The sequence below is a fragment of the Copadichromis virginalis genome, linkage group LG3 (assembly GCF_057382275.1).
Source record: "Copadichromis virginalis isolate Kocher_CV1m ecotype Utaka linkage group LG3, C_Virginalis_male_GT1.1, whole genome shotgun sequence".
In the NCBI taxonomy this organism is placed as follows: Eukaryota; Metazoa; Chordata; class Actinopteri; order Cichliformes; family Cichlidae; genus Copadichromis; species Copadichromis virginalis.
In genome coordinates, this window is record NC_140620.1 from 57,076,972 (window position 1) to 57,089,616 (window position 12,645).

General features: G+C 44.0%; 1 long non-coding RNA gene across 2 annotated transcripts; it reads right to left on the reverse strand.

Moving 5' to 3' along the window:
- Positions 1-5,667: 5,667 nt before the first annotated feature.
- Positions 5,668-9,652, reverse strand: LOC146715361 (uncharacterized). 2 transcript variants are annotated; one of them, XR_014918968.1, is made up of 5 exons: positions 9,574-9,652; positions 8,797-8,969; positions 7,777-7,842; positions 6,194-6,471; positions 5,668-6,018 (listed from the first exon to the last, which is right to left on the reverse strand). It is a non-coding gene; the product is annotated as an uncharacterized LOC146715361 (long non-coding RNA). The 2 variants fall into 2 exon arrangements; XR_014918967.1 differs by having other exon boundaries at positions 5,668-6,471.
- Positions 9,653-12,645: the final 2,993 nt, after the last annotated feature.

The following is a 12,645-nucleotide window of genomic DNA, read 5'->3' on the forward strand; positions in this document are numbered from 1 at the left end:
AGCACGGGATAAAGTGTCGGCGAGGTACATCTGCGAGCCTTTTTTGTACACTATCTGAAAGTTGTACTTTTGCAGCCTAAGCATCATGCGTTGCAGTCTGGCTGGAGCTGAATGTATTGGCTTGTTCAAGATAGTGACTAATGGCTGATGATCGGTTTCAATTTGGATTTGTTTCCCATAGATGTAATCATTAAACTTGGAACAACCAAATACGACTGCAAGAAGCTCCTTCTCAATCTGCGCATAGCGCGTTTCTGTCTGTGTCAGAGTACGAGATGAGTAGGCAATCGGGGCGCCTTCTTGGAGGCATGCAGCCCGGAGTCCATGCTGCGATGCGTCACACGTTAGCGTGACGGGTTTCTTTACGTCGTAGTATCTGAGGGTAGGAGGACTGATCAGGCTTCGTTTTAAAGCATGGAATGCATCTTGATGCTGCTTGAGCCAACACCACTGTACGTCTTTGCACGTTAGCTCCCGAAGTGGGGCTGAAAGCTCGCTGAAATTAGGAATGAACTTTCCTAGGTAATTAATCATCCCTAAGAAGCGTTGGAGAGCTGTGACGTTTTCAGGTGTGGGCATCTCTTCAATTGCTTTGGTCTTTGCTGGGTCAGGCTTCAAGCCCTCGCTTGTGAAGACGTGGCCAACGTAGCAGGCTTCTTTGAGACTGAATTTGCACTTCAGGGGGTTAAGTCTCAGCTTGACTTCCCTTGCACGGTCGAGTACTTTTCTGAGATTGTGTTCATGCTCTTTCATATCTCTTCCACCGATGAGTATGTCATCGACAATGATAGCACAGGGGTATCCAGCAAAGATCTGCTCCATTGCACGCTGGAACACCTCACTGGCTGAGTTTATTCCATATGGCTGAAAGTTGTGAGCATGGATGATTGGTGGTCAAGTGTTATCTGCCAAAAGGAGCATTTCCACTTCCTTAGTCACATGGTGGACTTCTTTGTTTAGTGTGATTAATTGTAAGTGAAGTGAGTCTGGTAAGCCAAGTAGGGGTTGTACGTCTCGTTTCACTATGAAGAACTGCAGAGGGTAGTCCTTGCCTGCAGAGTGGCATGAGAGTGTTGCTGTGCCAGCTGTTTGAATTTCCTCTCCCCCATATGCCACCAGTTTAGTGTTTCGTGATGGCATGAGTTTTTCATCATGTCTCAGTTGTTCAAAAAGGTTAGCTGGCATGACATTACATTTGGCGCCAGTGTCCACTTTGAGCTCTAAGGGTTTTCCATTAATATGCACCGTGGTGAAAATGTCATTCTTGTATGGAAAGCAGGGATTTATAGTGTCTATGTCAATTCCATTCACATAGAACATTTCTTCATCGCTGCCGTGCGCCTGCATTTCAATGTGATTTACGGGTCTCTTTTTGAATTGCCGTGTTTGTGATGACTTGCAGCATTTCTGGAAATGATTCCATTTTTGGCACTTATGGCATTGCTGGCCATATGCTGGGCATTTGTCCCTTTTTGCCTCGTGGCAAGGGGGGGCGCAGTTGTTACAGTTTGTGATTGCGTGAGCGAGCCTATGTTCTGGATGCGTTGCACGCCGTTCATTGCCTGTCTTTGTCTTGACTTTGTGTGGATTCTTTTTCTTTATTGTGTGATGCAAAGTGTCGACCTTTGCCGCCATTTGCTTTGGAGCCGCTAGAGCTTTCGTATGTCGATCTGTCTGCTCGAATATCTGGCACATTTCAATTGCTTTACTCAAAGTTAAGTTGCTGTCGCGCAGCAATTGCTTTCTCATGCTGTCGCTGTTTATGCCACAAACGAGTCTATCTCTGATGAGCTCGTCTTTAAGCTGGCCAAATTTACAACTGCCTGCCTTATTTTTTAAGTCACTCACATAAGACTCAATTGTTTCATCTGGCCGTTGGTTTCTGGTGTTAAACTTGTGCCTTTCCATTGTTATGTTTGTTTGGGGATTACAGAGTTCACGAAATTTGCGCTTTAGGCATTCCGGGTCTTCTCTCGATTCTGCTTCGGTCACCAGTCGTCTGTGTTCTCCTTCCCCCGCGTGCACAGCGGGTGCATAAACGAATGCGCGCTCCCGCTCGATGGCTTCAGAGGTTTAGCAGGATGAACGCTCTGGTCCGAGGATCCTTATCAGAATGAGCAGCGGCTATAAATATGTCGTATTCCTGCTCGAATATACGCCACTTCTCGGCGATGTTTCCACAAAACACCAATGGGTCTGGTCTACGGAATCTGTCCGACATGGTCGTTGACGTTTAATAGCCTCTTGCTACGATAGCCTAGCAACGCTAGCTGGTTACTTGCTTGCTTCGTCCGTAAAGTGCTGGGAAAACTTTAGTCTTACCACTCCGTCGGCAGTGCTGGAGTAGATGACCGAACCACAACTTCTGACACCATGTTTGTCGTTCAATAATGACTCAGGGTTCGTGAATATCATCGAGCATCATTTACTTCGAAACAAAGCAACCATTACACGTTAGTCATTCCATTCCCGGGGGCGGGTTCCCTCCTCTTGCTTCCCGTCTCACTGCGTGCATGCGCAGCATACTAATACGGAACAGGTATATTAAAGCAGCATTAATGAAAAACATTGGTCAGATGTTCTGTCATGGTCCCTGTGCCCTGCTGGTCAATCCTCTATTGGGCAATATGTTTGTGGTTTGTTTGCTCTCTCGCCCTCTCTCTCTCTCACTCTCTCTCTCTCGCCACGGCGATGCTCACTGCGGGCTCCCGCTGCTGGCCCACACACCTGCTCATCACCACACCGGCCGCTGATCCCAGCTGATTACTGCACTACTTAGATGGCGAGTCTGCACTAGTCTTCGCTGGATCGTTGAACTATCAGCGTCAGTCAAACTTGTGTATCTGCCAACCTGTATCTTGAAAGCCCTTTGTTATTATCCCGCTAACCCGACCTTTTGTGTTTAGATCGTTTTTGGAACCGGATTCTGAGAGGAGTGACTGAGGAGGAGCTTTTGTACAGAAAGTGTGGAGCACCTTTTCCCCTAACCCTGTTTCCCACGGACCCTGGCGACCCGGACCCGTTTCCCCTGCACATTGTACATAGCCACTTGGTGATTGTGTTCACTGTGAATAAACGCAATGTTCTTCGCTTAAAGGGAAACCCTGGCCTGCGCCTGAGTCTCTTTCGGAACCCCTAACATGTTCTACAGGTGTGGACCTAGCGTAAAAGTGTTGGTAGTTTATTTTCTTACTACCTGTAATTTATTGCAGATTACTTGTATTTGCTTAATTGTTTACTAAATGTTTGCGGTGTGAAATAAACCGCAATGGTGAAAAAGTATGGGTGTGTGTGGTTGGAGGATGTGTTCGTGCGTGCGTGAGCGCGCAAGGGGGGGCGCGAACATTTTTCTTGTAAAACAAATGGGGGCCCAGCAAAAAAAGTTTGGGAACCACTGGTTTATTTGATGTAAAACTTCAGTGCATGGTCGCAGGGATCAGCTGACACAAATTCCTGTTAAGGCTGGTTAGTTATTTAATGGTTTCGGCTTAGTTTATTTTATCCAAAACTTAAGTGCACGGTCGCAGGGATCAGCTGACACAGATCTCCGGCACAGGCTGGTTAGTTATTTAATGATTTCGGCTTAGTTTATTTTATCTAAATCTTCAGTGCACTGAAGTTGCAGTTGCAGTTGAAGTTTTAGATCAAATAAACTAAGCTGAAACCATTAAATAACTAACCAGCCTGTGCCAGCGATCTGTGTCAGCTGATTGCTGCAACCGTGAACTGAAGTTTTAGAGAAAATAAACTAACCTGAAACCATTAAATAACTAACCAGCCTGTGCCAGAGATCTGTGTCAGCCGATCCCTGTGACCGTGAACTGAAGTTTTAGATCAAATAAACTAAGCTGAAACCAGTAAATAACTAACCAGTCTGTGCCAGGGATCTGTGTCAGCTGATCCCTGCAACCGTGCACTGAAGTCTTAGATCAAATAAACTAAGCCGAAACCATTAAATAACTAACCAGCCTGTGCCAGCGATCTGTGTCAGCTGATCCCTGCGACCGTGCACAAAAGTTTTAGACAAAATAAACTAAGCTGAAACCATTAAATAACTAAATAGCCTGTACCAGCAATCTGTGTCAGCCGATCCCTGTGACCGTGAACTGAAGTTTTACAGAAAATAAACTAAGTTGAAACCATTAAATAACTAACCAGCCTGTGCCAGGGATCTGTGTCAGCGGATCCCTGCGACCGTGCACTGAAGTTTTAGAGAAAATAAACTTAGCTGAAACCATTAAATAACTAACCAGCCTGTGCCAGGGATCTGTGTCAGCTGATCCCTGCAACTGTGCACTGAAGTTTTAGATAAACTAAGCTGAAACAACTAAATAACTAACCAGCCTGTGCCAGCGATCTGTTTCAGCTGATCCCTGCAACCGTGCACTGAAGATTTAGATCAAATAAACTAAGCTGAAACCATTAAATAACTAACCAGCCTGTGCCAGGGATCTGTGTCAGCTGATCCCTGCAACCGTGCACTGAAGTTTTAGATCAAATAAACTAAGCTGAAACCATTAAATAACTAACCAGCCTGTGCCAGCGATCTGTGTCAGCTGATCCCTGCAACCGTGGACTGAAGTTTTAGATCAAATAAACTAAGCTGAAACCATTAAATAACTAACCAGCCTGTGCCAGGGATCTGTGTCAGCTGATCCCTGCAACCGTGCACTGAAGTTTTAGATTAAATAAACCAAACCTAAACCATTAAATAACTAACCAGCCTGTGCCAGCGATCTGTGTCAGCTGATCCCTGCAACCATGCACTGAAGTTTTAGATAAACTGAGCTGAAACCATTAAATAACTAACCAGCCTGTGCCAGCTATCTTTGTCATCGCTGACACAGATTGCTGGTTAGTTATTTAATGGTTTCGGCTTAGTTTATTTTATCTAAAACTTAGTGCACGGTCGCAGGGATCGGCTGACACAGATCCCTGGTACAGGCTGGTTAGTTATTTAATGGTTTCAGCTTAGTTAATCCAGGAAACGGAATACAGTTATCGTCTCTTATGTGTTTATTTTTGTTGGATAATTAACACAGAGCACCCTAAACCAAATGTTTCTCTATAATTGCACTCTCCTGCAGATGCAGTGAAAGTAAGACATCAGCAATCACATATATACCTCTTATACAGTTTTTTTGTGTCCCCTGCAGTACTCAAACATGGCAGCGTTTTAGTCTTCAGATGATTTCTGCAAACATTCGTCACATGTAGATGCACAAACACATCAGCCGAGGTTTACCAATGCTAACAAGAGCTTAATTTATGATTTAATCACCTCTTCTCTGTGCTTTCTCTCTGCCTCAACACTTCAGTCTGGTGGAATCCTTTTATTTCCCTGAAGACATTACACTGGCTACACATGCTCCCTCGGAAGATTTTAAAAAGAAATCTGTTCTCATTTTCCTGTAAGTCAACCTCAGAGGAGGAAGTGCAGCCTTACAAAACATGTAAGGCTGCACTTCATCCCCGGCTGCCTCCCTCTTCCCGCTCCAACACACCCACCCACAAAAGTAGGGCCTTGGGGTGCAGGTGTGTCACCAGGGTGCAGGGGAGGCATTCCCCCCCCTCCCCCCTTGGGGGTGGGCACGTTAACGGCGTCCAGTGGACGGTCTGTGTATTCAACCCCACCTCTGGCGCCGGTGCCCACCCCTCAATTTTAAATCCATGTAGACATTGAGGGTTCTCGGGAGGGGCCGTGCTAACACCTGCTGCTCTCTGGCAGCAGCACCATGCTCTCCCGTGTTTTAAATGCACCTTAGAACAACACGCAGCAACACTACACATCAGCGAGAGGAGGGTGGTTTGGGGTCTTCACACACCCCCTGTTCTCTGCTTGCCATCGGGGCGGGGGGGCTGGGAGGAGGTGTTGGCCGTCTGATTGGGATCTGGGATGCGGGGCCTCCCTGCTGCTGCGGAGCCTGGGGCGGTCTGCTTGCTTCCACCCCGGGGGAAAGTGTAACATCTCCTGGGTCTAGGTGCCGTTTCCCCCTCCAGGGACGAGGGTACCTGGACCTGGGGTATAGAGTTTGTTTGGGGAGTGTGATTATTTGTACATTGTCCATGTATGTCTATCCCTACATTGGGTGAGTGCTGAGTATATTTGTATATGTGTGCATGAGGGTGGGAATGCATGTTTGTGTCTGTGTGTGCCTGTTTGTCTGTGTTTATATGTCAGGTCGGGTCTTACACTCCACCTCTCTGGGAACTCCCAGGCCCTGAAAGGCCTATCTCCCCTCACCACACTGCCTGCCGGTAACTGATGCCCTCAGTGGTCGGTGGGTTGGTGGTTCTTGGTGTCCGGGGCTGGGCGCTCAGGTATGTACCAGCTCACTCCCGGTGACTACTTGGCAGGGCCTGGTGCCTGTTGCTCGGTCAGGCCTCTTCCGGGGCAAATGGGGCCCTCGGGCCTCCGGCCTCTGGGCCTGCGGCTCGGTTCACTCTGGCACAACTGGCTGCCGGCAGAGCCTGCGGGCACGCATATCAACAAAATGATAAAACTCCAGCAGAGGCATGTTTTACTCGCAGCCATCTTCCAGAAAGGCATTATAAATAATTGAGAAAGTAATTTAGTTATGGTTGCTTCACCAGCATTTGCTGCTGGCTGAAAAGACTGTAACTTTTCAAGAATGGAGAAAGGCAGCTTTGTTTGCAGCAAGTAAGGTCAAGGTGTGCAAAGTTCCCTCTGAGCAAGTAAATCCTTCAATTAAAGGAAAAATTTTAAAATCACTCTAATGAGAGGTTAACTAAGAGCAAATGATAATGAGCTGCTTAAAAGGCAAATAATCTTTTAGGCTTAATTACTTGTTGCTTGAAGAAACTATTAAATGAGCAGCTGTGATTTGAAAACTCGCAAAGCAAAAAAGATTTGTCACCAACGTGAGGTTACACTTCCATCGCCAGGGAAGAGACTTCTGTGAACACCACAGCCTCCAGTTTAGAGAACAACTCGGGGTTGCTGTGGTTCAGCAGATCGAGCAAGAAATCTACTAAGCAGGTGGTTAGGGGTTCAATCTCTTGCTGTTCCAGTCTGCATGCTAAAGTGCAAGATACTGAACTACAAGTTGCTCTGTGATGTTTTCAAGTAAGCTGTGTAAAGCACTTTGCACCTTTGAGTAGAAAAGCACTACATAAGAACTTCTCTGTTGTCTTGAGATGATCAACATTTGTTCAATGGCTTGTCTGCAGAACTAAATACACAAATGAGGAGCTGGTTTATTTAAAAAATAATTAGTTCTTCTGTGCATCCCAAGACACCTGATGGGATTTTTGTTGACAGAGATAGAGATAAGAAAGAAGCTGCCACATTTCACTTTTGGTTTTCATCAGGTGTTATTCTGGTCAGAGCTACATTTTCACCCATGGAGGGGCATTTTTACCTTGGAGTCTTTATTGGGTTTGGGAACCTTGTCATGGTTTAGGGTTTGCCTGGATTTCTTCTGTGGGCTTTCAGCTTTCCCCCCTGCAGCTGACTATGGGTGGCTCTTGCTCCGAGCTTCACCCAGTGCTGGAGCCTTCCCTGTTCACGCTTCTTGCTCATCATGCTTGTGGACCATCTGGTGATCAGTGACCATCAGATTTGCATCAATCATCATGGTAATCAGGCTACACTAGCTCTCAGAGATTGCTCGATTGCTATTCCTGCACTAAAATCTTCTTTCTTTGTCTTCATACCCTTGAATTACATGTTGAGCAACTCATCTAAGAGAAAAACTTATCCCAGGATTGACAAGATGGTCTGTATTTAATGAAAAGGGAACTAAGGGAAGTTACCTGCCAGTCGCACCTGCCTGTCCTTCCTCCGGTGCTCCAAGTTATCTGAGGAACCCAGTGCAGTCTCTAGAAAACAGCAAGAAGCATGATTAAAGTTTTCCAATTACACCTCAGAATATTGTGTAAATAAACTTGCTGACAACAGTCTGTCTTGTTGTTGGGTTGTGAATTTAGGGTCCAAAACTTTAGAGCCAACTTAGGCTCATGTCAAGCCTAATGTTTGTGACATCGAGCATTAATACTTGCAGAGCAAAAGCCTTGTAGCTGTTCCTTTAAATGCACTGGAAATTCTAGGAAAAACACTTATTTACTCTTTTCTTGGTGAGAGAGCTAAACGTTGTTATAAATAACAATTTGTCCTCAGTGACTTGCCTGGTTAAAGAAAATAGATTAACCCCAGCAGAGGCTACTTGTGTGAAAACCTCTAAATCACAACACTCATGGCAGGGATTTAATATGTCCTCAACAAGAGCCAACTCAGTGAATATCGCTGTACTAACTAATTAACAAATCTATAAGCCATGTGAGAGGACAATAAGCCACAAAATCCATAAAATCATGAACCTCACTATGTTGTGCAAGAGCACTTTTCAAGTACTGCTCAAAGTACATTTGTGCATGACAGAGAGAGACACCAAATGTGTGAGGTGTGAGGACACTGTTACATGCCCACAAAGTCCACAATAGGAAGTCAGTGGCAGGTTTGTCAGTGTGACAATCCAGGTGTGCTTCTAGCTGTATTTGTATAGCAAATGAGGCAGCACGAGGTGGGAATAAAGTAAATATTCTTCACAGTTTAAAAGACAACGCCACCCTGGGGATTTCACCCAGAGAATACTGGATGTAACACTAATCATCAAGAAGGCACTTAGGTTCGCTATACTCAGTACAGAGACAAGGTTCAATGATAAAACAGTTGGACAATTTATTAATAATTATTTAAAACAACATATAAAAGCACAATCATAAATATCAATGTACAAATATGCTTAAAAAAGGGTATTCAGAGCCGAGGCTTACCAGTGGAGGGGCAGGGATGCCACGCACAAACTTAAAAAAAAGAAAACTCACCAAGACACAAGTGCAGCACACTATCACACACTCACACTAATAAACTAAAAAAGGCAGGTGTGTACACTCAAAGGATCCCACCACCAAGGCACCCTCGTCTCCTCCACGTCGGCATTCCGCATCTGGATAAAAGAAACAAAGAAAATTTTAATATATTACAACAAAACTAATATAACCCAACCGCAGGACCACACTGGTGATCTGCAGCTAGAAAAAGGGCCTCCCACCAGTGGCATAACAAAAATCAAAACAACAGAAAAACAACATACAATCTAGATAAAACTTTAAAATATGGAGCAGGCAGAATCGCTGTATTGCTCCAACTTGCCGTCTGCCCGACTATAAGTTAATCATCCAGTCAATCACTATGCACGCCAACCGACTCCCATAACCGGCATGCATATAGCCGCTGTCCACGCCAACGTCCACTTTAAAAAGCTGGCAGCAGCAGGAAAAGTAACCTCGCAACAGGAACAGACAGTAAAAGCAAAGCAGCAGCACTTCGGTTAGCGTAGCGTTCTGTAAAACTAAGGGCCACACTTCCTGCAAAGCATAATAAGTATTTACAATAAAAGAACAATAAAAGGCAGAGATCGTAACAAAACTGAATTACGTACTGAGCAAACAGCGTCATGAATCATGAATGGAGTGGCTCATAGCAGGCTTCTACAGCTACGACCTAAAAACAATACCTGTTTACGACCAAGTAAATGAGTAAACACCTACCAGCCACGATGGAGGCTTCAGAAGGGTAACCTGCAAATGATCTCTGCAACACCAAGGGAAGTCAGGTGACCAAGAAGGAGATCACAGGTAAGCGATCCAGGAATGCTCAAATGGCTATTATTTATACTAGCGCCTCCCTAATGTGCCAGGCCGAAAGTGGGCTGAACTGAGAAATAACATTCATCCTGCCACACAAACATTTATTTAGAACCTGGGACCATTTCGTGGCCTTTCCGTTTTTTAATTCCACGCCATTTCCACTGTGTTTAATGGAGTATAGCCAAATTTTCAAACATGTATTTTTTTCCCATTTTATTTTAAAATTTCAGTCTGAGTTTTTTAAATGAGCTTAAATGGCTGAATAAAAGGCATACATCCACTATCGAACCTCGTGGCCGATTTGTGCCCCATTGAAACCCATTATAAACGCTATTTTTCACTGTACAATTATTACCATTAACATAGTGGCGATGGCTTAACTTTCACTTTCATTCTGGACTCAGGGCCTTAGAATTGTAATTTTTTATTTGGCCACCGGGTGGCGCCCTTGTTCCACATGTGACGCCTGCTGGAACATACACACCTTCTCCAGCGGCCTGCTCGAGACAGATACCCGGAAAAGGCAGACTAATTTCCCGCGTGCAGCAGCAGCTTGGCCCGCTGCTCGTTCCGGACCATTTTCTGCCCTTAGGATCGTTTGAGGGTGCATTAATTTTTTTTAATCAACAGGAAATGACGTATTTGTTTTCACGTGGTAGCGGAAGTGTGTGCTGCAGACATGGGAACCGAACCATATGCTCCGGCGCTGCGCGAAACACACCCGCGGCAGAGGCACTCCTCCCCGGGGGAGCAGGAGCAGCAGCGCCGCCTGGGGACATTTTCGGCTTCTGCAAAAAAAATTAAAAACGGATCGAAATTAATGTTGGTGCCAATCTTTTGTCCATCTAAAGGCCTAATTATAATAACAATAAAATATTACTTCAAATGTTTTTTTTGGAAAATATTTTATGTTTTATGTTTTATGTTTTTGGGGCAAAAAAAGCAGTGCGCTCATGTGACGAAACCGGGATATAAAGGGTTAAAATCCGCGAAATGTAATTAAAACTTGACATGAATATTTCAAGGAGAAGTAGGTCTAAAAGATTGGCTAATTTAAAGTGGAATAAAATATTAATATATAAATTTTTTATAGCACTTTTTGGGCGTGGTCGATAGTGTGCATTTTATGAAATGCGCTCCTGGAAAAAAAATAAAAGGCAATCGAAATGACTGTTGGTGCCAATCTTTAGTCCATCTAAAGGCCTAATTATAATAACAAACAAATATTACTTCAAATGTTTTTTTTGGAAAATATTTAGTTTTTTTGTTTTTTGGGGCTAAAAAAACAGGGCGCTCATGTAATAAAACTGGGATTTAAAGGGTTAAAACAATGAAAATATAATTAAAACTTGACATGGATATTTTAAGCAGAAGTAGTTTTAAAAGATTGACTAATTTAAAGTAGAAAAAAATATTGATATATAACATTTTTAGAGCACTTTTGGGGCGGGACCATTTTTGGTCCCGAGGTTCACGAAAGGATGGGATTTTGAGGTTCTACCAAAGGTTAAACAAATATTAGAACATTTGTATTCTGGGATGATGAACTTGAACAGCAAAGTTTGCAGTGAAAAGAAGAAGTCTGGAAACAAAAGTAAAGTTCCCAAAAAGTCCTGCAAGAAGCTCAAACAGTGGCTGCATTAAACAGGCCTCGAGCCTATAGAGGGGTCCTTGATTATCTGGAAATCACCAATCAGTGAGGGAGAGCCTAGCTCGCTGGTGAGTGGTCACTGGGGATGAATCACAGTCACTCTGAAATTAATTGCTAAAGCCCAGTCATGCAGAACTGGAGACCAGTCAGTGACCTCCTTGGAGCCACAGGTCACCAGCAAGAAAACTATATCCCCCAACCTGTTGGTGCAACTTTTACTTTGAAAGCGAGAACAAATGGTGGGGAATATTTAATTTCTTATTGGTCTGTTAGGCCTTTAGAGTCATTGAATGAGTCCATAGTCTCCACTGAGGACTGTGTTGAGGCCTAAAGGAACATAATTAAGGGTGTCAATATTACAGTCATATCTGTGACATTTTGATAATCAAGCTAGCCATGCAGTGTTACAATAAGCTAATAGCCTCCTGCTAGACCCGATTTTCTATATATGGTCATGTCCACAATGCCTAATTCAAGGCTTCAAACTTCAATCAATTAACCACACTGTCAGCATCTCTCTTTTATATGGATTTGTTGCTAATGCATTTTTGTTTTTGTTCCAGCATTTAGACATTTAGATAATATTCCCTAGCTTCGGCTAATCGTAAAAATGGCAACGAATAGTTCATTCAGCAACCATAAAAGAAAGCCTTGAGATGTGCCTCTGTCATCTTTTGGTTCCTTCCCACTTCTGTAGCTGATTTAGACATTATACTGTATGATATACTAGCTTATGTCTATAAACTTCTTAAGTTTAAAATCCCCTCCAAGAGCTCCTTGGTGTCCTTTTTGCCTTTGAAGTGTGTACAGAGAAGTCAGTTACATATGTGCTAAAATCTGGCACAGATAGATAATTTGTCAGGAACTGATGTCTTCAGCCGTAATGCAGACTGTCTGATACAAAGAAAGCCTCTAGAAAACAGAGGACATGCAGACAACCCTTGCAACTATTGCTGTCAGAATCCGGTTTCATAAATATGGCCTGCATGCGGGGTATATCACGAAACAGCCTTTGCTGTCCAACAAAAAATACAGTTTGCCCTTGAAGGCAAATAGCACGCTCAGGACAAATGGATCAGTAGAAATATATAGCTGCTTTTTGGGTGAAGAACTGTGAAGCACGGAGGTGAAAATGAAACTGTTTGGGGTGGCTTAGCTACCCGAGGGACTGGCCAGCTAGCAGCCACTGAGTCAGTTATGAATTCTGGATCATGTCAAAGAGTGCTTGAAAATATTGGGAAGCTATCTGTCTGAAAATTGAAGTTGAACCTGAAATGGATCTTTCAACAGGATAACAATGCTAATCATGGTAGCAAATCCAG